Genomic DNA, 26773 nt, shown 5'->3' with positions numbered 1-26773 from the left:
GTAAGAATCTTGAGCCAAGAATAGTCGAAGAATGTCGACAAAAGAATGATTGGCCAAAATGGGAAGAAGTTATGAAGGCTGAGTCAGAGTCACTTGCAAAATGTGAAGTCTTTGGACCTGTAGTCCGTACACCAGAAGATGTAAAACCTGTTGGATACAGATGAGTATTTGTGAGAAAACAAAACGAGAAAAATGAAGTTGTACGCTACAAAGTTCAACTTGTGCCACAAGATTTTTCACAAAGACCCGGTATAGATTATGAAGAAACATATTCCCCTGTAGTGGATGCAATAACATTGCGTTATTTGGAAAGTTTATCCGCATATCATAAAGTACATATGCATTTAATAGATGTGGTAACAGCCTATTTATACGGATCATTAGATCGTGATATCTATATGAAAGTCCCTAAAGGACTAAAGATATCTAAACCATTCAATGAATATTCGCAGGGGTTATACTCAGTCAAATCACAAAGATCTTTATACGGTCTAAAGCAATTTGGACGAATGTGGTATAATCGTCTTACTGAGTATCTGGTCAAAAACGGATTCAAGAATGATGATATCTGCCCATGTATTTTCATAAAGAAATCTGCATCTGGATTCATTATAATTGTTGTGTACGTTGATGATTTAAATATCATTGGAATTCTTGAAGAGATTTCAACAATTATAAAAGCTCTAAAAGAAGAGTTTGAGATAAAAGATCTTGGAAAGACTAAATTTTGTCTTGGCCTGCCGATCGAGCATAAAAAAATGGGATATTTATTCATCAAATAACATACACAGAAATGATCTTGAAGAGATTTTATATGAATAAGTCACATCCATTAAGTACCCCAATTATCATAAGGTCTTTGGATGTGGAAAATGATCAATTCTGTCCTAAAGAAGAAAATAAAGATATCCTTGGTTCTAAAGTACCATATCTTAGTGCCATTGGAGTGCTAATATATCTTGCTAATAATACACGATCCGTTATATCATTTGCTGTGAATTTATTAGCAAGGTATAGTTCCTCTCTAACCAGAAAACACTGGAATGGAATCAAACAAATCTTTCGATATCTTTATAGAACGGTTGATATGAGATTGTTTTATCCATATGAATCCAAGTCACAACTAGTTGGCTATGCAGATATAGGTACTTGTCCGGCCCACACAAAGGGAGATCTCAAACAGGATATCTGTTCACATAAGCTATATCATGGGGTCCACGAAACAGACGATTGCAGTAACATCCTCTAATCATGCTGAAATACTAGCAATACATGAAGCAAGTCGCGAATGTTTTTGGCTCAGGAATTTGATCCAATATATTCTGTCATCATGTGGACTAATTGATCATAAGATAGTTCCAACTGCCCTGTTTGAAGATAATACAGCATGCATTGCTCAATTTAAGAGTGGATAAATCAAAGGTGCTAGAACAAAACATATTTCTCTCAAATTATTCTTCACTCATGATCTTCAAAATCAACGAACAATTGATGTCCAACAAATCTGCTCAAGTGATAATCTGGCAGAATTATTTACAAAGTCACTTCCAAAATCCTCATTTGAAAGATTGGTACATCAGATTGGGATGCGCCGATTTTGAGATATTAAATAATGGTGACAAGAGGGGAGGCTGTACTATTTTTTCCTTGATCAGGTTTTTTTCATTGAATTTTTCTTGACAAGATTTTTAATGAGACAGTCCCAATCACAAAGGATATTGTACTCTTTTTTCTTCACTAAAGTTTTTTCCTATTGGGTTTTTCTTTAGTAAGATTTTAATGAAGCATAATTCTAAATGGTCATCCAAGGGGAAGTGTTGTGATAAGTATGAAATGGATACCCATTTAACATGGGCGGCTCAACTTTTTCATACTGAAATGCTATATTACCAAGGAAAGTTATATTTAATGAAAGTGGAAAAAGAGGTCTCCATGCATGTATAAATAGAGGCACGTATCTAAAACAATACACACAATCAATAACAATTCTCTCTCTCTTTTATAATGTCAAAACACTCTTCTCTCTCTTTTATATACTTTACTACACACACATATATAAATCATTTCTATTATATTGAGATATTAATTGTAGTGAATATTAATACTAGAGTTATTTATTTACACCTCTTTATTTTATATTTATTTTCTCTTCCTTATTTATTTATTTTACAATAATATGAATTAGTAATGTTATATGTATAAGTGTTTTCAATAATAAAGTTCAACTAAATTGTTACATATACAATAAATAAAAAAAAGCGTGCACGTCTATCAAGTGATTCTTTGTCTTTATCTTTTTTCAACACAAATTTTGTTATAAAATAGAGAAATTTTGTTATAAAACATAAAATTTTACACGTAACATAAATAATTTTGCACATAACACACAAATTTATAGATATATTACATAATTTTTTACACATAATACTAAACTTTATTGATATAATACAAAGAACATAAACCAAAAAGAAGATGAGAAAGAAAAAGTGCGTACATATGTTTGAAGTCTTAGTTTAAAAAAATTTGAAGCCTAATTTTATTGTATATGAATAATTGTTTTATAATAGTTTAATTATTTTGCAAATCCATATAGTTTTATTGAATTTTCAATAAATTCTTATATTTTTTTATATATTTTTTTAATTTAGTTCTTATTAATGTTAAGCATCTAAAGAATATTAATGAATTGTAAATTTACTTATCTATCCATGTCCCCATCATCATTGGTTGCTCCTCATTACTTTTCTTCCATCGTCAATTTCATCTCCTATTAACCTCATCATCATCAAGCATTCTCCCTACCGAATTCTTCGCTTCTATTTCTTGATCATCTTCTTTAGAGACATTACGTTGAGCATCCGGTGAACGTGACTCATCATCCTTTACAATTCCTTGTTCATAACAACCATCTGATGATATCACACAATTCTCATAATTGTTAATTATATTTTCAACACCATTTCAAATTGTTCCTCATCTTTGTCAAGAAGGAAAGATATTCATCATGATAAAGAATAGGGAGCAACCTACTCATCAGTGTCTAGATACAAACACGGCTTGCTAAGAAAAATGCACAAGGCACAGAAGCAACAATGCTAATTTCAGAAGCAACAAAAAGTGGTGGAACAACAATTGGGACAGATAGTGCAGTGCAGGCAGAATCGAGCAGTGCAATACAAGCAACAACACCTACGAAAGAAAGGCCAGGGAACGCTGGAGGTGTTGTGCGGCGAGACGCAAGCACTCACTAGAAAGAACAACTGCAGGAAGAAAGGCAAGACGCGAGTAGTGGAGCACACCAGGCATTCGGTACAGTGATGGCAGACGAGTAAAATACGAGACAAAGGGAGCAAGATTCCTACCGACGAGCATGCGAGGGACAATGAGCGGAGAAGACGCGGCGAGACGGGAGCATGTGGTGTATTTCGCGGGAGTTTAATGAAAAAATGACGAGTTCTTTTAGAATTTTCTAAATACGGAGGTGTTTCCAATTAAGTTTCATATCCTAGTGGTGAGAATATTTGTTTTTTTTTTTTTTTGTTTACCTGAATATTGAGTTATTTCAAAAGTTTTTGTCATGGTAGGGATTAAATTTAAAAAAATAATGATATAGGGATTCAATTGAAAAGAAAAGAAAGTATATGAATTTAAATAAAAATTCGATAAAACTATAGGAACCTATAGAGTAATTAATCCTTTTATAATTAAATCTTTAACTAAATTTTTATAAAGTTGCTTTTTTATTTATCATATTTTAAATTTCAATTTAATTTATATAAAATTAAATTCTATGAAAACAAGATAGAAGTTATATAAAATTAATAAAAACTAAAAATATATAACAAAATAAAATAAAAATTTTATGTAAATGACACAGAATATGGAAAAGAGAAGACAGAAATTTCTAAGGGAAGAAAAAAAAAATAGTCAAATTCGTTCTTAAAAGATCACTTATTCTCTAAATTGGCTCCCCAAAATTGTTTTAGTCAAATTCGTCTTTCAAAGATTTTAAGTTAGTCACATCGATCCTTCCGTCACTTCTATTGTTGACGACGGCAAAATTTGCTAATGTAAACATTAAGTGACACCCCAACACACATCTAGCCGTCATAATTGACTGCTAATATGATAAGTTTATAAAATTAAACGAAATCAACTTCAAATTGAATGATTTCAATACATCAAAGTCCCCTTTAGTTTGGAATTCATTTGATATAATTTCGTAAATTTATCATGTTAGCAGTCAATTAAAACTGTTAAGCGTGTATTGTGTTCAATGTGATATCATTTAACGTGTTATATCAATAAATTTTGATGTTGTCAACAACAAAAGGGATAGAAAGACTAATATGACTAATTTAAAATTTTTGAAGAACAAATTTGATTAAAAATTTTTCGAAAATTAATTTAAAAACCGAGTGACTTTCTAGAAACGAATTTGACCATTTACTCAAAAGAAAAATAAAGAAAAAAGATAGAATTTTTCATTTAAATAAATTAAATAAATATTTTATTTAATAAAATAAATAATTTTGAAAATTATTACAAAAATACGTTACTTAATCTTATCTCGTTTATACTTATAAATGTATCTTGTTTACACTGTAAATGAGATATATGTATTTGTAAATATAAAAATATAACTTTTAAAAATAATAAAAATATTAATAATTTAAATTGGATCAAACTCTTAAAAATGAAACATTTCAAATAATAGGGAAGATGAGCGATTTCAAAATAACAGGAGAGATAAATGATTTTAACTAACTAATTAATGGACGACTACACGTATCACGTAATTTAAAACGCTCATTTAAAATCAACACATTATTTTCTTAGTTAAACTAATAGTAAAACATGCCCTCAATAGTAAAACTAAGTTTAAATGGGTTGTTCGCAACATTCTTGTCAATCGGCAACCCATGCCTTGACTTCTTTTTCCATGTCTTTCTGACACTCCCTCTGAGAGAGGCTCCATGTGGCATGGGCCCACAACTAGGGGTGGCAAACGGGGCTAAACCTGCCGGACCGATCCGCGTAACCCGCCAAAAAGGCGGACCAGTCTGAAAAATTGGGACCGCCAAATAGCAAAAGCCCACCTAACCCGCACCGCTTAAACCGCGGGCTTTGGCGGGGCGGGGCGGGCTTCCCCGTCGAGCTTAGTGTTTTTTTTAGTGAGGGGGTATTTTTACAATTTTTTGGCCAAAATCTAACTTCCCCCAACCTAACTTACAAGAGTATGAAGATAAAAATTGAGTGGTTTAAATTATGTTTATATTACTTTGGAGACAATATTTATAATTATGTCTTAAATTATGTTTAGAGTAAATATCGTTTTTGTCCCCAACATTTGGAGTAAGTCTTAAAGTTGTCCCTAACGTTTCAATCGTCATATTTAAGTTCCTAACGTTTCAAAATTGACTCAATGTTGTCCTGGCGTTAGGATCCGTTAACAAAATTGACGGTAAGACAAAATTGAGACAATTTTCAAACGTTACAGACTTAAATAGGACGAAAACGTTGGGGACAAAAACAATACATAAAAATAAATTTTAATTTTATTTTATTTTTCAATAATATCAATTTTTTACTGTACATAGTATTCAATTATTTTTTAATTACATCTAAGTAAATTACACTTAATTACATTACTTTTATTTTAAATAAATTTATTTTTTTATAATTTTAAAGAATTTTGATACATTAGAGAGACAAAAGGTATAATTTATATTTTATTGTATATATATTATTTTTTTCTTTGCTGCAAGTTATATACTAGTCATTCTACAAATATTTCATGATAACTAAAAATCTTTAAGAGTAAAATTATAAAAAAATTAATTTATTTATAATGAAAGTAATATGATTAAGTGTAATTTACTTAGATGTGATTAAAAAATAATTGAATACTATGTATAGTAAAAAAATGATATTATTGAAGGATAAAATTAAAATTTATTTCTATGTATCGTTTTTGTCCCCAATGTTTTTATTCTATTTAAGTCCCTAACGTTTCAAAATCATCTCAATTTTGTCCCGCCGTCAATTCTGTTAACGGATCCCTAACGGTAGGACAACATTGAGTCAATTTTGGAACGTTAGGGACTTAAATAGGACGATTAAAACGTTAGGGACAACTTTGAGACTTACCCCAAACGTTAAGGACAAAAACGATACTTTACTCTTATATTTATTTTGCTTTGAAGAGAATATTTATACTTATGTTTTGGAAGAAAACTTGGTTTATAATTATGTTTATTAGATATTTATAATTACAAAGATTTTAATGTTTATGAATATAAAAAATATAATTTTTTATACCTTTATAAATTATAAATTTATTAATATGATTGTGAAATTATATATATTATTTAGTAGTTAATAATAAAAAAAAAAAAAGAGGAGCTTTGGCGAGCTTATCCCACCAGCCCACAAGTTAGGCGGGGCGAGGTGGGATTCTAGGACCGCCTCACTAGGCGGGGAGGGGCGGGCTTCCCCGCTTGCCACCCCTACCCACAACCCCCTTACCACACTCAAACTCGTCTGTAACCTTCGAGGCGTCCACGGAACTGGCAAGTCCGATCGCAAAGGCTTCTACACTGCTGTCATGTGGCTCTTCTCTAACCACCCATTTCAACTAATAGTAAAACTAATAGTTTAAATGGGTTGGTTTCTAAGAAAATAATATGTTAATTTTAAATGGGTAGTTATAGTTGCCAATTAATTAATTAGTTAAAACTGTTATTTTGAAATTACCTATTTTTTTATTATTTGAAACCGCTCATCTTTCATATTATTTGAAATATTTTATTTTTAAGAGTTTGGTCTAATTTAAATTAGTGTAAACGAAATATATAAAATTTAAAAAAATATACATATTTTGTTTAGTATAAATGAGATACATATATAATTATCTCGTATATAATTATCTCGTTTATAATATAAATGAGATAAGACTAGGTGACTTATTTTCGTAATGAAGTTAGACATATTATGGAAAAATGTAGGGTAGCCTAACAAGGGCAGTGAGCGTGGGACCAAGTGCGGACGTGATGTGATGAGTTGAATCCAACGGCTGATTTTCTCCTTATGTTATGCTGCTGAGATCGCAGTTCGTGATTATTGTCAATGGCCATGCCACGTGGCCTGCGCTTCCACACTCCAATCAGATTGAACCTGCCACGTGCGAGACCTCACCAAACTAATTACAAGTAGTTATCACTTGATGAACATCTATACAAGTACACAACTCTCCGTAAAAATAAAAATAAAAATATAAAATAATAAATAATAATTGTATTTTTTTTAAGGGGATCCTATATATGAGTAATAAAGAATATTCCTAATATTTTCGAGAATAATTATTGTTATTTAACTATTTTACTTGAGATTATGTCTCCAATTTGCATAAATATAATTAACCTCTTAAATTTGGATAATATTCTATTCTATAATTAAACACTAATTTAATTTAATAAAATATTAAAAGATCAATTTACTCAATCATAAAATTTGAGGAATTAATTTATATATTTATTTTATTTTTTGTATTGATTTCATATTTCAAGACAAATCGCTCATATAAAAAAAACAACCACAATATTATCCGTTTGTTCTGAATTGACTTTCTTTTCAATATGTCATATACAAATCGTTCTAATCTAAAACAATTTAGCAATGAATCTAGTATCATTCTAACTAAAAATGATTCACGCACACATTACAAATCAATATAAATCGACCTAGCATAGAACTTTTAGTTGCGAGAAAGGCTACCAATATAAATCAGCTCTAAGAACGAGTTATAATGAGAGAACCATGGATAAATCGATGTGGGTTAAAACGATTTAGTAGGAGAGAAACTAAGTTGTCTAAATCGATTTTATCCAAAACAATTTAGTATGAAGTGGTCATCTATAAATAAGTGAAACTTCATTATCATGTGTGTGATTACAAAATGTTTGATGAAAGTTTTTTAGCTCAAGTTCACCATTAGAAAAATATTAAGGAAAAATCTAGAGAGGGAATCAAATTCAGTAGCAAAGATTCAATTAATGTCTTCGTTCATTTGTCTATCGATTACAGAATTGCAAAATAGTATACTACAGAAATTTGGAGTTTGTGGAATCAAGCAAGTGGAAAAGTTGTTTTACAAGATTCCTATTACTTTCGGCAAGAATTTTGTAAAGTTTGATTCTTTTGTGATAGGAAATGACAAAAATTTGTAACTATTGTTTTACTGTCACAAAATTTTTTTGAGGTGAGAGTGTCTAAGTTGTATGCCAAGTTTGGACATGTGGTTCAAAATTCTAGAGGATCAGCTCCAAATCTTCAACATGTTGCTTTGGATAGAATTTCTATTTCAAGGCCTATGGTTGCCCTAGATGCAGTATTGGTGGCATCATTGTCCTTTGCAGTTATTTAAACCACGATAATGATGGTAGATGTGATATTATAAATAATAATACGTTTGATGAGCTTGCAATTGTGATGGCGGATACTACTAATATCATCATACCTACTGTAGATGGCGGAGAAGCAGATCCGAAAGAAGATGTTCTGTAGGATCATGACAAGGACGAGAAATCTGCCATGTCCCTCAAGTTTCAAACCACAACAATACCTGCCTCATTGTTTTTACTTTGAATTTAGAGGCAAGGTGCAACACGAATTTTTGGATATAGAATTTGATTTAGTGCGTGGGGACTTGATAAGTAAATAAAAAAAAAGGAGTAAAACACAGTGAAAATAATAAGATAGATAAGGATTTTTCTATTAGACCTTCAAAGAAGCTATTCTTGACAACTTAGATAAAAGAGATGAAATTAAAAGAACTAACAGTAGCAATTACTTTAGGTTGGATCCTTCAATTTATTCATGCAACAAATAAAGTAAATCACTCATTTCACTTTAATACATATAGAAAAATATGCATAAAATCATCCATAAAATTTATTTATCAAAACTTCATAAAATGTTTTAGAAAAATACTTAAATAGACTTCTGATTGATCAGCTTAAAAGTAGGTCAAATATTTTTAGAATAAAACTATAAAATTTAAAATTAAATAAAATATATAATTCCTAAATTAATCATAACTAATTTAAATTAAATTTAATCTTATTGGATTAAATCAAATTTAATTTAAATTTTAAACACCTAAAATTATAATAGTTAATTTAAATTAGATTTAATCTTAATAGATTAAATTAGATTTTATTTAAATCTTAAATACTAGAGATACTAGTAAATAAACCAAAACCAAATCAAAACTTTTAACAAATTCTAACAACAAATCAAATTTAAATATAAATTATCATATTTGAGATTTGAACAAAAGATAAAAAGTCTCATCTTCAAGTAATTTCAAAATTTGAATTAAATCCAACCAACTTAGTTAAAAGTGGTTTAGATTTAAAAAATTTCTCATGATTGTTTGCATGGCAAGTAACTTTAAGAAAATCTTATTCATTGCTCCTCAAGCTGATGCAAATATATTTGTGACGAACTCTTGGTTTCTTTGATTTTCAAGGCCAGCATAATGTAATTATTTTAATAATCAGATCCTTGAACATGATAAAATTGTCATTCTGTCCCTTAATTTTAAAATGACAAAAATATCCTCTTGAATACGTATCATCCTCTCTCTCTCTCTCACCAAAAAAAGAAAAATTAGATATATCAATCACAGCGAAAGCATAGTACTCACCAATTGAGTTATTTTGTTGGTATTGTCATTGGTATTCTCCAACCCCTGGAATAAATTATCTCCTCTAGCAATAAGTGTAGTTTTTTTTTAACAAGAAGCTTCTATTTTCTTCGATAAAACCAAATTCAATCTTCTGTTTTAAATATCATATTTTAATGGCTCTTCTTTATTCATTGAATTATGGTTATATCCTTCTTGTAAACTATATTATGAGTCTTCATATGTGTAAGTTTAACTTTTTCAATTTTACTTTCACCGTTTAAATTAATATTACTCAAAAGCAAAAGCATTAAATATAAAATAGTCAAATTATTAAAATGATTAAACAATTCACAAGAGTAATAATGAACAGAGTTATAAATTTTAGAGTTATAAGAAAGTTTAATGTCTAATAAATAATTATCCAAATCACTCTTAACATATAAAATACTAAGACAGGATCATCCAAATAACTAGCATAAGTTAATACATAATCAACTTATTTGAAAAATAACTCAACAATGTGTATGAATTTTTAATATTATACTATGCAATTAAAAATACCACTAATCATGTCCACAACAAGAACAATGCTATAATCTAATCCTAAGCACATCAAAAAGAAAATCCATAGAAATATCAATCTATGTATGAGTAAGAATAAGTAAAGGAATACACAATATATTTGACAAAACTTAAAATTTAACTTGCTTACATGCAATGCAATTAGAATAAATTCCTTCAACACTCTTACGTTTATGACGCCAAAAAAATATATAGATAACATATCTAAAATTCTTTTTTTTCCACTGTGACTTTTTAAATTAATATTCTCACAAACAACATATGTAAAACAAAAATCAGATTTAGTTACATAAAAATTTTTCATATACTCAAATACTAACAAATTAGGAGCAAAATTAGTGATTAGATCATATTTTATAGCCAACTCATTAATAATCATATTCTCATTATCTTGTTTGATTCCATATGAAAAATAATTAAATAACTTAGTTCATTTTGCATGCCTCTTGTTCAATATCTCTTAGACTATCAAATGCAAAATATAAAACACATTATCATATGCTGAGTACTTAAGACTTGCTCCATATAACTGCTCACTAAAATATGTAATTTGTTATTTTTCTCTTTCCATTCACATTAATACTTTCAAAATTCAACAATAAATCTGTAAAACCTTGAAAATCTAACATGAAAATACTAGACAATTTATGGTTAGATATATAAAAAATTAAGACTTTTTAGACTTTAGTAATACTAATACACTCTTATTTAAACTAGCATTTTATAAATTTCTTTTACAAATATGTTTATTGTTCTCAATTTCTTTTTCTTTCATTATATTCTTTCTTTTTTCTCAAAACTCTTTTTCACTCAAATATTGACTCACTTTTTTTTTGAATTTTTTTTTCTCAAATTCTTATTTTTTTTATTTTTTAAATTGCTCAAATCCCAATGATCCTTTTAAAAATTTTTGTACCTTTAGTTCTTTAAAGTATATGTTTTTTTTTCGGTAAACAAGTACATATTTTTATTTGCAGCATACTTAACATATTCTTTTACAATTAGTCTTAAAGATAAGATTAGAAGAATTTCTTCTTATGTTGTTCTATATGATTCTTCTTAAAATCTGTAATTTTGAATTCAGAAAAGCTCTACATCCATGTAAAAATTACATGGATGTTATCCAAGTATCTTCCACTACATGCGTTTTACACTCGTTTGTTTTACACGCGCCTCATATAACGTATATAACGTAATCCTTCTTTTGCGTGATCAACCTTTCTCAACGTAAACCTTGTTCTCTTCTCGCGTTTTCTTCTTCTTCTTCTTCTTCTTCTCCTTCTTCTTCTTCAACCTAATTAAATTCGTTGTTCTCCTTTGTTCGCATTTTTCTTCTCTGCATTATGGATCTGGATTGACTTCAACGTAATTAGCTTCGTCGTTCTTCTTTTTCTTCGTTTTCTTCTTCAATCTGCACTTCTGAATTGAAACAATGAATGAATCAACTTTAAATCAGTTGAATAAGTGCGATTTGGATAATTCTTCTAAAACGCATCAATTTGATGAGGTTTGGATTATTGAATTTTGAATCCAATTCAATGAAATACAATTGCTAATTTTATTTTAATTGTATTGAATAGACTGAGGTGATCTGTATCTGAATTGAATTGAATTGAATTGAATTGATAATATATAAATTGTAGATAGAGTTGTTTCGAATTTGGTTTTGTATAATGGTTTCGTTCACTGTGAGTAATTATTCGCTTCGGTAAGTACTGTAGAGTTGTTTCACCATGTCCATGTGTTCGGTTTGGTATGCAGAAAGGAGTCTAAAAAAAATTAGACGAATATATTATGTTTTGTTCCCTAAGCACTATATAATTGTTTCACCGTAATTAATATTTCAGTTCACCGTATTTAAGATTTCGGTTCACCATGCATACCAGCTGTGTTGTGGATGAAAAATTTGTCCCAAAGGTGGGAATGATTTTCAAGACATTAGAAGAAGCTGGAAAGTTCTACAAATATTATTCCAAACTTGCCGATTTTTCTACGAAAATAAGAAACACGACTCGGGATGGAGACAAGATTAAGAATCAACTAATTGTATGCACCAGAGAGGGGAGGTGGAAATCCAAGATATCTCCAACTTTGAAGACAAACCCTTCAGCTGGGTTAAATTGTCCAGCCAGAATTTACGTACACATAATGAAGGATGTTGGTCTTTGGACACTTTCCAAAGTTGTTTTGAATCACTCACATCCTTGTTGTCCAGACCAGGTTGAGATGCTCAAACAATACAGGGAGTTTAGGGTGGTTTAGGGTTTAGGGTTAGCATTTAGGGTTTAGGGTTTAGGGTTTAGGGTTAGGGTTTAAGGTTTAGGGTTTAGGATTTAGGGTTAGGGTTTTAGGGGTTTAGAATTTAGGGTTTAGGGTTTAGGGTTTAGGGATTTAGGGTTCAGGGTTTAGAGTTTAGGATTTAGGGTTCTGGGTTTAGGGGTTCAGTATGTTTGCAACTTTCGGTTCGCCTAGTGTATTAATTTCGGTTCAGGGTTCATGGTTCAGGATTTAGGATTTAGGATTTAGGGTTTATGATTAGGATTTTAAGGGTTTATGGTTTAGGGTTTAGGGTTTAGGTCTTAGGGTTTAGTGTTTAGGGCTTAGGGTTTAGGGGTTCAGGGTTTAGTGTTTAGGGGGTTCAGGGTTTAGGAGTTCAATGTGTTTGCAACTTTTGGTTCAGTCAGTGTATTAATTTCGGTTCACTGTGTTCTTTTGGTGTTCGTAATGTATTGATAAATATAGTGATTGCAATCACTGAGAACCTGGAATAAAACAGCAGCTAGACAGTTCCAATAGATATATAAATTAACATCTCAGATGAGTAATCCATCTTGAATCAAATATAAATATTAACATTAACATTTACATTAATATTGACATATATACATTTGAAGTAAGCATTTTTTGCTTTTTAAACAAGTTAAACAAAATATTGTTAATTACAACCAGTCAATCATAGTATATGCTATTTACTATCTAAATCCCCAGATGTGAATTTACTATCATAGTATATGCTATTAATTTCTTCCACTATATCTTTCTTTGCTTGACTCATATCCCTGTACACTGTTGCTATTGCCTTTGTTTAGAATCTGCAATAATGAGTTTTCTGTAAGTTTTGAAACAGAATGTGAGGATATATTTATAATACAAAATAGATATTATTTGAATGAAAGCGGATAAATATATTTAATCTGCTTACGTTATAGTGCGGCTTCTCCTTCATTGTTGCCATTATCTTGTTCTGTTTTGCTGTAATGAAAAATTTTGGTCAATACTTCACTCAATATATCAACAAGCAGAAGCATGTATATCTTAATCAAGTCCATTAAAATGCCACAGGCCACCGAACCGAAAAACATTCATTTGGTGAACCAAAATCACAAAGGCCACCGAACCGAACAAAGTTCATGTGGTTAATAAATGGTGATCAACTTTCAATCAACAAGAATAGTATTCCTCCATGCAAAAGAAGTACTGAAGATAGTAACAACCAATTTCAAAGCTCTAGTTAAACTATCCACACTGATAAGAACAAGCACGTATATCTTAATCAAATCAACATCTTCCAAAAGAAAAGTTTTTCAAATTTCATGAATTATGTGTTCTTTCAAAATGACATTTGCAAATTGGCTTCTTTAAAAACTCTTACTGAAACTTGATATCTTTCTTTAAGTATCAAGGTTAACTACCATTCATGCTTAAATCTATCCAATATAATGAGACAATTTTATAGTAGTATGACTTATCAAAGTGAAAGAGTTGTCTCTAATATCAATTGTCCTAAACAAAACTCATTTATATCAAGTCTCGAGATATTGTTAATTTTTCTGCTGAAATTGCTGACAAGTGTAACTCATGCTTAAAAAATTGTAGAAAGGGAGAAAGATAAAGTTATTCAAGAACGATACATTTGGACAATACACTATTTGCTTCTCAAAGGGATCCAAACTGAAGATTCTTACTAGCATTATATAGGACAACCTTAACAAAACTCATTCATGCACAGATTCAAATATTATAAATAATGAAATAGCTAGGAAATGATTTTCTGCATGCTATCTGACGAACGGAATTTTGCTGGTAAAGAATTCACAAAAGTAATCACGTTGTAAGTATAGTTTCTAAACCAACAAAGAATCATTTCGTACAAAAACTTGTTTGTCACTAAAACAAACCCAATAAAAATAATAACCGAAGCATTTAAACCTCGGGTCGTCTCTCAAGGAATTGTAGGGAGGTGTAGTTATTATTGGTTATGAGATTTTGTCTTTTTGGACTTTTGAAATAAGGAATAAGAAAAGTAAATAACAAGAGACTACATTAATAACTAGAAAAACTCTTGGCAAGGTATGAGAACTGGACGTCCTATCCTAGTTATCCTTATCAATTGTGATGAGAATTGTTCGTTGCTCCCACTTAGTTAACCCTTACTAAATAAAGGAAAGTCAAGTGGACTAATTAATTTGATTCCTCAAGTCCTAGTCAATTCCTAAGGAAAGACTAGCTTTAGAGGGATCCAAATCAACCAGCAAATTCCAATTATCAGTTAACAAAGGAGTTTGATAACTCAAGCGTCTCCAATTACTCAACCAAAGCTAAGAATGTAAAAAGCTAAATTAAAATCATAAATATGAAATACCTTAAATTGCATTAAATAAAGAAATCAAATCTAACATGGAGTTCATAAACCAAATTGGAAAAATAAATAAACTAGAATGCTAGAATAAATAAAAGTAGAAGAGAAACTAAATTAAAGGAACATTGAACCTGGAATTGAGAAGAAATAAACTTAAAACTAAGAGAAATCCTAAAACCTAGAGAGAGGAGAGAGCCTCTCTCTCTAGAAACTACATCTAAAACCTAAAATTATCTGAATGAATGTTGTCTAAGTCGTGTCTTGAGTCTCTGCTTGTCCCCTGGCTTTAGTCTGCGTTTCTGGGCCGAAAACTGGGTCCAAACTCAGCCCAAAATTGCCCCCAGCGTTTTTTGCGATTTCTGCAGGTAGTGCATGTCACGCGTACGCGTTGTTTGGCGATTTTCCTTGTCACGCGTACGCGTCAGGCACGCGCACGCGTTGCCGTGCGAACTCCAATTCACGCGCACGCATGAGCCATGCGTGCGCATCGCTCCTCGCTGGTTATCTCCTTTATTTCTTGTGCTCCTTTCATTTTTGCAAGCTTCCTCTCCATCCTCTAAGCCATTCCTGCCCTATAAAGCCTGAAAACACTTAACGCACAGATCACGGCATCAAATGGTAATGAGAGAGGATTAATAATTAACAATTTTAAGGTCAAAGAAGCATGTTTTCAATCATAGCACAGAATTATGAGGAAAAATGTAAAACATGCGAATTATATGAATAAGTGTGAGTTTAGTGGATAAAATCCACTCAGTTAAGTACAAAATATACCATGAAATAGTGGTGCATCACTATCACAAAAGGAACCCACCGAACCGAAAAACATTCACTTGGTGAATCAAAATTACAAAAGCCATCGAACCGAACAAATCTCAAAGCCCTAGTTACACTATCCACTAAATTGAATGAAAATAACAACAAATTTCATTCCAATGCCTACTTATACTGTAAAAATACATTCACAATAGTTCGATCTACTAAACAAAGCAAATCAATCCAGTAAACCTAAAATGCAATCAGGAGAAATGCGACATTGCAAGATTTCAAATGAACAGTAGTTTTCTCATACCTTTGGTAGTCTTTGTTACAGTTTTCCTTTGTTTCTGGTTGTTGCTTGCGAAATCTTCTCCCGATTCCTTTCTAGTAGTGGTTTCCGCAAAGAACTTGATTAAAGTTTGAGTGATGTTGAGAGAGATTCGAAGAGAATGAGTTGTTTCGTGTATTAGTTTCGTGTTGAAGAAGATGTAGTGTTTTTCATAATGAAGCGTGAATGAAAAAGGAGGGGTTTCGTTCGTCTCTGGCGAGTGTTTTCACTTGCCATTTAATGCGCCTGATTTTATTTGGATTTGGGTCAACTTGGTTACATGGTTATATGGATGTGTAGTAGCCCGGTTTTGAATTTTGTCTTATATCAAACTTTGTTCCTTTAAAAATTCTTAACAAATCAAAACTAAATCAAATTTTTTGACTACTCCTAACAACAAATCAAATTTAAATTTAAACTATCCTATTTGAAACTTAAACCAAAAATAAGAAGTCTAATTTTCAAGTAATTTCAAAATCTAGACTAAATTTAACCAACTGAGTTAGAAATAATTTAAATTTAAAAAAATTTTCATAATTTCTTGCACTCTAAATAATTTAAAAAAATCACATTCCTTATTCCTAAGTGTGAAAATGACTAAATTGACAAGTATTTTGAAAGAAAAATAAATACTCTCTTCGTATTTATTAAACTGACAATTATAAATAGACGAAGGTGGTTGTGGTAGTAGCAGTAGCAGTAGTAAGAGTAACATTTACATGGGAAAATAAAGAGTTGGCATAATTAAACCGTCATTATGAATTAGGAAGCAGGAGCTCACACCATTTGCCTCACAAAAATTGATGGGTCACTTTCATCCATAACTGGGCATGGCTATGGGAATGGGACCACTTTTTTTTTTTTGGTATTGGACCACCAGCAATGAACCAACCACCTTTTTTTCTTCAACAATGTCACAATTGTGCCTGCCCCCAACGTCACTTGCTTCATACCAAAGACAAATTGAAAAGAGGATTAAATAGAACGAAGAAAAAAAAAATGAAACAGTTCATTTTTCAACAAATCTTTATTTTTTAAAAATTTTTAAGAATTATTTGCATCAAATAAATTATTTTTTTAAAAGAATTAATTTGGGTTTTATATTTTTTAAACAAAATTAGCTTGTGATAAAATTGTTAGACTTATATATCTAATGTGTATATTAAGAATTTGATTGAAACCGATGAATCAAATAATTTGTTTGACAAGAATAAATTTTAAAAATTTCTAAAAGATAAAATATTATTAATACTAAAATATTCAATTTAAAATTTGTTAGATACTAATTTAAAGGATTTACTCTTTTCATAATTTGGAGTGTGGCTTTTTTTTTTTTTTTTTAATAATAATGAGTTGCATACTTGCATGCAATCAAAACAAATCTTTCATGTGAAATTTAAGGATGATTATTGATTAACGAAAAGTGACTTTTTTTTTGGGTTTTTTGTGTTGAGTTTTTTTTCCCCCCCTAAAAAATGTAAGGATTAATAAAGGGTAACTTTAGCCTTAAAGGATAACTATGTTTTGATTTGATACCCCACACTCCACACATGAGGATATGATAACTACAACATAGATGAGATGAGATGCAGTCATTGATGTAGCCACTTTCTTAAGCGATATGTATTTTCATGTTATGGTTCTCTGTACCAACAAATAATCTAGAATCAAAACCACTACCATGCATATCGGCATATTCCATTTTCCTCATAGTTATCATTAAATAAGTGCATCCCCTCCTCCATGACTTGGAACAAATATAGTTGGGGCCATAACAGTTATAATTGTAATAAAAGTTTAATTTTAAAATAATGCGTTAAAAAGTTTTACACATACATACATCTAATTATATGATATTATGTTAATAAAAATAATTATTTTTTATATTGATTATTATCTAAAAAAATAACTATAATTTAATGATTGTATAAAATATTTTATATTATTAATATATTAAAATTAAATTCTAATAATAATAATAATATAATAATAATAATAATAATAATGATAATAATAGTGGTGTCACTACATTTTATCGAAAAACAATAAATTAATAAGCTTTTCTTATAACATAAGTAATTATTTATGTAACTTCTACCAAATATAATAAGAAAGAAAAATTAAGAGTCAAATATATGACTCCAAATTCAAATGAATTGTAGGAGATTTATTTATTAAATTTATAGCTAGAATTATTAATAATTTATAGCTAGAGATTGTTGTTTTAACTTTTGGGCCACGGCCAGCTTGTTTTCGTTTTCAGAAGTCTTCCTTCTTTAGACAAGGCGTTTTTGTCCTTGACCCAAGAAAGAAAAGGCTCTTTTGTTAATCGAATTTCTTTTGAAAATGGAACAAACTGTGGTGAGTTGAGACTCTAAGACTAGTGGACAATCTATAAGTCCTGTAAACTATATATCCCGTTTCAAGTCTAAGAGACAATGGTGAAGAACCTCGCCTTATTTATAACAGACTTTTAACAAAAACTTTGTCTTCTTCGCCCCTTTTTAGCGCAAAGCTTCTTTTTTTTTTTTTTTTTTTTTTTTGTCTGATTATTGTTTTTTTTTTTTTTAGATTTTTGTTTTCTTTTTCGATTTTTCTGATTTTGTTGTGTTATCCTCTGATTTTCGATCTGCATTTATTTTTTTGAAATCGAACAGTATATTATTCTTCTGTATCAAAACAATAAATTATTCAAGTTCAAATTAGTTGAATGAGAGCGATTTGTATTATTCTTCTTAATCGAATCAAGTAGACAAAGTTTGGATCGGTCTTAATTTTATGAGTTAAGTACTTTTTTCGTTCTTAACGTCTTGGGTTAAAATCAAAATCGTTCTCGACCTTTTTTTCTTATTAAAATCATCCTCAACATTACAGAATATTATAAAATCATCCTTTTGAACATAATAATTTTTGAAATGACATAAAGACCCTTTTCCTATTATCACTACCCACCCCACCCACCCATTACCCCACCTAAAACAGAAAAAGCAAAACGAAGAAAAGGAACAAAAGAGGGAGAAGAAAAAAAAAGGAAAGGAAAGAGGGAGGTGACGGTAGGGAAGAGGGCAGCCACTGCCGTCACGTTGTGGCTGTAGGACTTGTCGTGATGGGCTTATCGTTCTTCATCTCTCTCTCTCTCTTTCTTTGCTAGGGCTTGTCGCGCCGCCGTCGCTGGTGTTCCCCATCGCCGTCGTCGCTAGGGTTCAGCCGCTCCGTCGCTGCTAGGCCAACCCTCTGTTGCTCCCCTCATCTTCTCTATGCATACGCGGGCTTTCTCTTCGCCGTCGCGGGGCCTGGGCTCTGGTTCCTCTCCCATCACGCTATGCTCTACTGCGCTGTCATCGCTAGAGTTTCAACCGTTCCGTCGTTGATGGGCAAGGGTTTCGTTGCTCCCCCATCATTGCTGTACAGCTGCTTTGTCTCTATTGTCACTTGACAAGGGTTTCGTTCTTCCTTTTTTTTCTTTTATGTTTATTTAATTTTTGAAGAACATAAACATCATTTTTTTCTTTCTATTTTTTTTTAATTTCTATTGTTGTTGATTTTGGATCTGAAATTACGATTGATAATTGCTGAATTATTGTTTAATTTAACATTTTTGTTAGATTTATTGTGTGGTTGTTGTTGCTGCTGAATTGTTGCAAAAAAAAGGGGGGTTTAGGTGGAAAGAAAAGGGTTGGGGGTAGTGGGTGGGCGGTAGTGATTTAGGATGATGAACTGGTAATAGAGAGAAAGGTGTGATGGTTATGGTGCCAGTGGTGATGGGTATGGTGCCAGTGGTGATGGTGATAAGAAAAGGGAGAGAGATGCATGCGTAGTGATGGTGATGATAATGCAGAGGTTAGTGGTGAGGGTGGGAGGATTTTTTAATTTTTGTTTAAGGGTAAAATTGTCCAAAAAATATCGTGATGATTTTATAACATTGAGGATGATTTTAATATGAAAAAAGGTCGGAGATGATTTTGATTTTGACCTAAAACGTTAAGGACGAAAAAAGTACTTAACCCTAATTTTATCTAGTTTCATTCTTCAAAAATTTTGAATTGAATGGATTTGAATGAAATCTAATGCAATTGAATAAAGTGATAATGAATAATTTCATTCTTCTTTGCTAAAACCAGTATTATTTATGAACACAAATTTTTATTCATTTGGTGTTGGGAATAATACACCATTTCCCCTTGAGAAAATACCTTTCACAGAGAAATAAAATAGACACAATCACAACACAAGAATTTAACGTGAAAAACCCCAATTACTGGAGAAAAAAACCACGGCCGTTGTCAAATGACAACCAAAGAATATCACTATGTGAAAATTGTTACAACACATAGACTTCTTTCTCTCTAACACCGGCACCCCAGTACACCCACACTCTCAAAGCAAATATTTAACTACACCTCACAACACTCTCTAATCAAAGAGTATAGAGGAAAAAAAAAGTCAGATACAAGCTTTAAGTGTTTCCGACTGGTGCAAAAAATATGGAGAACTTAGCCTCATATTTTTAGCCTAGGCCACCCACTCCATTTGCTATTCTAAGCATTGTGGGACTAATTCAACCAAATCCTAACATTTGGTATTATACAAAGGTATTGTTTTGATAATATTTTGGTTTATTTTTCAACAATTTTGAATTGAATGGAATGGAATGGAATTGAATAAAGTGAAAATGAATAACTTCATTCTTCTTTACTAAATTTAGTGTTGTTTATGAATTTGAATTTGGATAGAATGTAGGAGTTTCTGAATTTATATAATGCACAAATTTTGGTTCATTTGTTATTGCACAATGGTGTTGTTGTGATAATATTTTCGGTTCATTTTGCAGTCCAAGTGTGTTGTCTATGAACAATTTATCCCAAAGGTTGGGATGACTTTCAAGACACTTGAAAAAGTTGGAAAGTTCTACAAAGATTATTCCAAACTTGCTGATTTTTCTATAAAAATAAAGAACACCACTCGAAAGGGAGATGAAATTAAGAATCAATTAATTACATGTAGTAGAGAGGGAAAATGAAAATCCAAGATATCTCAAACTCTGAAGATAAACCCCTCAGTAAGAATAAACTGTCCAACCAGAATTTATGTACATATATTGAAGGACGTTAGTCTTTGGATTATTTCTAAAGTTGTTATAAATCATTCACATTCTTCCTGTTCAGATCGAGCAGAGATGCTTAAACAACACAGGGAGCTAAGCATGTTTGTGCGTCGTACCATTGAAAATAATGAGAAAGCAAGAATTAGACCGAGTAAAACATATCAGTCATTTGTAGCAGCAGTGGGTGTCATCGTGAACTAAGTTTTATTGAAAAAGATGTGAGAAATTACATTACAAGGGAAGTACAAAATATTTCTGAACAAGATGATGCCAAAAAATTTGAGAAGTACTTATTAAGAATGAAAGAGAAGAATCAAAATTTCTTTTTGAGCTTAATCTTGAAGTTGATCACTCTATCAAAAATCTAGTTTGGGTTGATGCAATAAATAGGGCTACACATGAGTATTTTGGAGATGTTGTTTTATTTGATACGACTTACAACACAAACATGTATTTTTTGCCATTCTGGTTTTAGTTCATTGTGATATAGTATTCGGTTCATACGCATAACTAGTTTTGTTCATAACAGTTTTTTCTTCTGGTATCCACTACAGGCACAATTTGGTTTTTAGTTCTTTTGTGGGTGTGAATCACCATAGTCAGTCGATACTTCTTGAATGTGTTTTGATGAAAAATAAGGATATTCATTCACTCAAATGGTTATTTGAATGTTGACTTCGTTGCATGGGAGGAAAGGCACCAAAAGAAATTTTTACTAATCAATGCGCATCGATGTAAAGGGCTATTAAGACCTATATGCCAACAATAATTCACAGGTGGTGTATTTGGCATATTATGAAGAAGATTCCACATAAATTAAATGGCTACAAGAGACACGAAAAAAATTGAACAAGAGAAGAGTCATGTTGTTTGGAACTCATTTACAAAAGATGCATTTAACAGATATTGGAATGATTTTCTCATGAAGTATGGTGTTAGAGGCAATAAGTGACTTTCTGGTAACCGGTTTCATTCGAATTAATTGATGTTATTTTTTCGATGAAAATGGGTATAACTTTCAGTTCATTTTATGTTTGATTTCGGTTCATTTGCAGAGTTATTTGAAGATCGTCATTTATGGATTCTAGTTTATCTTGATCAACACTTTTGGGACGGAATGAAGCACACAAAAGAGCGAGAGCATGCATGCTTTTTTTAACAAGTTTATTACACGCAATAACTCCTTGATTCAATTTGTGGCAATATCATAATTGCCTAGGAAGCAGAGAGCAAAGAGAGAGAGAGAGAATTTGATGCTGTATATTTTTATATTGTCATACCGTGTGCAACAAAATTATTAATAAAAGCTCAATTTCAACATATGTATACTCACAAGAAGTTCAAGCACAATTTAGAGAAATGAATTGCATCACAAGATCAAAGTAGTCCGCTCTAGGTTTTATGGCATACGAAGTTGTAGAACAGGTTTCTAACTCAACATTCAACAAGTTTGTTGTTACATACGATGCGATATCATGCGAAGTAAAATGCCAATATTTATTGTTTGAGTTAAGAGGTATATTGTTTCGTCATTCTTTGAGTATCTTAAGCTTAGAGAAAGTAGATAAAGTGGCACTGAAATATATATATATATATATATATATATATATATATTGGAGTAAGAACGTAAAGATGAGGCACACACATATCAAGAGCAACCAAGACGAGCCTTTATTGGAGCCAAGAAGCAAGAGATTTGATGATTTGGTATTTCGCTCACACAATATTTATGAATTTGTGTCAGAATTTGAGAAATTGACTGGAATTCTGCACCGCATTTTTGATAATGTCATAGCTGAGATGCAAGAATATCAAGTGAAAAGTAAAGATAAATCTTCGTTATCTCATGAAGATGCTACATTGAATTTTGTTAACGACCTTCAAAGTCCCCCGTGTGTTAGAACAACAGGACGTCCCGAGAATAGACTGGGATCAAATATAGAAAAAAAGATCGCAAATGTATCAAAGAAAAAAAAAAGGTCGCTCTAAGTGAGGTAACATTGATTTGCTTTTGATTGAGCAAAAATGTGTTAGTGCATGTTAGTACATTTGCTAATATATAATTTACTTCTTTTACAGATGAACCTTTTAGATGGTGGATCATTAATTCAGTCAAGCTCCAGCATTTATCATGCACATGATATGAATTATCCTGGAGAGGATATGACGCATTATTATAGAAGTTTCGGTGCTTAGTAAAATAAATTTCGATTCATTTATGTTTTACTCATATAATATTTTTCCTTTGATGAAAATGAGGGTTAATTTCTGATTTGTGTTACGCTTTATTGAATAGTCACTTTTTGGTTTATTAGCATTTGCAATTGTGTTGTGGTAAACAGTGTATGTGTTTATTAGAATATATTTCTGTTCATTTATGACTGAGTTTTGGTTCATTTTGCATTTTTTGCCACTATTTGAGTTTGATTAATTTATTCAAATTAATGTGATCTCAATACAATCTAGTCATTTTAACAAATAAATCAAAAGAAATTTAAGAAAAGATTTTCATATATATATATATATATATATATATATATATATATATATATATATATATATATATATATTCCTTACAAAATAGTATTCATTACAATTTAAAAGATTCAACCTATTTACTTTCTATATCCTTAGATGAGAATCTACAAAAAGGACTGGAGAGGGTAGCGAATGGCTTTGAGATTCTTATGCCTTTAGATCTCTCGATGACTTTGTCTCTCAATTTATTTATCTTGTCCAAGAGAATGGTTAGACCATATTCATACCTGAAAGCATCAACTTGTTCCTACAACTGAAAGAAATTTATTCATATGAACCAAAATAAACTAAGAAACGAATCAAATGAACTAAGAAATGAACTAAAAAATAAATCAAATTTACTTAATGAATAAAAAATTTGGTAAATACTTAACAGCAGTATCAAGTGAACCTCAGTTAATTCACAAATGAACTGAAATTAGTTCAGATTTGAACAAGTCAAAAAGACTCAATCATCAACAAAAACTCATCCAATTCATTTCTGAACCTAAATTAAACGAAGAAATGAACCAAAATTTATTAATATCTATTAATTTAGAAGTAGAAGATCAACTATGTTTAATGAAACTTACCTATTTTCAGTTTTTGCATTTGTATTTGTATTTTTTCTTTTTGATCTTTTTGGGATCAATTGTTTCCAACCATTTCATGACGTATATTCCATAATCCCAACTAATAAAGAAATAAGAAAGTAAAATATGATTAATAGGACAGACAAAGAAAAGCACAGTAAAACGTATTAAATAACACTATTATAGCAAAGAGTAATAAGAAGATTGATACTTACCTATTTCATTGACCGCTGATCGAAATATATGGTGCTTCAATGCCCTCTTCATTGTCCACCAAAAGTTTTGCCCTAGCATAGACCCTCATTTGGGATACTATCAAGCCCTGAAAAGGATAAGATAGAAACAATTATCAATTAGGCACAAAAAGTGATTGATATGATTTAATTAGAGTAGAACGACTAGAAATTAGAGATAACTTACAACAAAAATATGTATTATATAAATAACTTACAAGAAATTTATTCAAAGCTATTCTTTTAACAAGTACATCTATTTTTTTGATGGGATCAAACACAAGAAATACCTTCTGATGAACATAAGCAATCCATAACCACCAGTGGCCTCCATGGCAAATTGATACAAACAGCTAAAGTTTGAAAAAATGATAAAGTATTTCAGTCTAAATGATACCAAATGATAGAATTATTTAAGAAATTTTAGAAATCATAACTTACAAATAGATGGGATGCTAGTTTTTTTTTTTGTCAAGAAAAGGTAGGTAATCCTTAAATTCATTGATCTGGAAGGCCTTTTTAGTGTTTGGATCAATGTACTCATGGTTATGCTTTGCCAATATGGAATTCTGCAAAATGAACCGAAATAAAATTCTTATATCATACCATACATAATCAAAATGAACTGAAATTAATGATAAACTTTAATGATAGCTTACCACAATATCTGTTGAAATGCAGTATATTTCTTCATCAAATCTGTGACACTTTTTGTTGTCGAGAAGCATATACAATGTAGAGACCACCTATAGTACCAAAATTTATTAGATATATGGGAATATAACCTTTTAGAAAAATCATTGATGTTAATATAATAGCAGAAAAATTTACCATATTTTCTACGTGTTTTGTGGATGTTAGAGACAAGAAGTGACATTTACTCCCCTTTAAATGAGATTTGTGGTCCAAGAGGAATATGGTATCAAACTCATTGCTTGATCCTTCTTTATTAGTCTTGATATGCGTCATTCACTGATAACATTTTTCTCTCAGCTCCTCTGTTATTTTTTTCCTTTTACCAGAGTCTTGTACTTTTCAAGGGTGCTCAAACTCGGCTTCGGACTTGTTTCCTTCTGATATTGCAATGCTGCTACCACCCCAGCATCCATCACCACCTCTACCAAATTTTCAATTTGTGTCACTGTTGGTGCAGAGCTCAGTGGACTTATGCCAAGGGAGAATGACAGTGCACCAAAGTCATCTTTCCAATGCTAAGGATGGAGAGGACTGCAAGATGACAGAGGAAAGTTTTTTAAAAATAATCAAAAAGCATTACGATATAACATCAAAACTAATAAAAAGGATTTTCAATAGAACTTACTCATTAACAGGAGCTTCTTTCTCTAATTCTCTTGCCGAAGTTTCTGTGGGAGCTTACTGTTGAGCTTCTAGAGGGCAGCTGGATTACACAGAAAAGTGTTTCAAAATGAACCAAAATTATTATGATATATCATCAAAACTAATAAAAAGTATTTTAAGTACAACTTACTCATTAACAAGAGCTTCTTACTCTGATTCTCTTGCCGAAGTTTCTGCGGGGGCATGCTGTTGAGGTTCTGGAGGATAGCTGGATTACACAGAAAAGTGTTTCAAAATGAACTGAAATTATTATGATATAACATTAAAACTAATAAAAAAATTTTAAGTACAACTTACTCATTAACAGGAGCTTCTTGCTCTAATTCCCTTGCTAAAGTTTCTGCAGGGGCTTGCTATTAAGATTCTAGAAGGCAGCTGGATTACATAGAAAAGTGTTTTAAAATGAACTGAAATTATTATGATATAGCATCAAAACTAATAAAAAGTATTTTAAGTAAAACTTACTTATTAATAGAAGCTTCTTCTATTTCAGTTTGTGAAGGACAGAGATAAAGGTTTTTGCTTGTTTTAGCTCTTCCTCAAGAGAACTTGGAAAAGTAATTGTAATAGAAACTCTAATGAAGGTAAACAAGAAAGGAGTTAACATGTAGTAAAGTAAATTGGAAATCTGCAGCAAATGAAATCTGTACATTGATTAGAATAGAAAAACTCACGTCTAAAGGTTGAGACTGACTTTCTTGTCAAATTACAAGTATTTGATCCATACAATCAGTTGTTGAGCTACTCATAGCAAATAAAATTCTATGTCAATAATTAAAAAAAAACTTATTATTACCTAAATTTAATAGAGCAACATAAATATTTCAACTTACATAGTTGCATGTTGTAAACTCCATTTTTTCTTTTTTTTCATGCCATTGTTTCTTGTAAAAAATCTAACTGGAGATTCAGGAAAATTTTTTCTAACGAAAAAGATACAAAATTAAAATCATCAACCAAGATATTAT

This window comes from Arachis ipaensis, chromosome B10 (assembly GCF_059453495.1).
Source record: "Arachis ipaensis isolate K30076 ecotype BB chromosome B10, ASM5945349v1, whole genome shotgun sequence".
Classification (NCBI taxonomy): domain Eukaryota; kingdom Viridiplantae; phylum Streptophyta; class Magnoliopsida; order Fabales; family Fabaceae; genus Arachis; species Arachis ipaensis.
The sequence above is the reverse complement of the archived record's forward strand: the minus strand, read 5'-3'. Positions refer to the sequence as shown.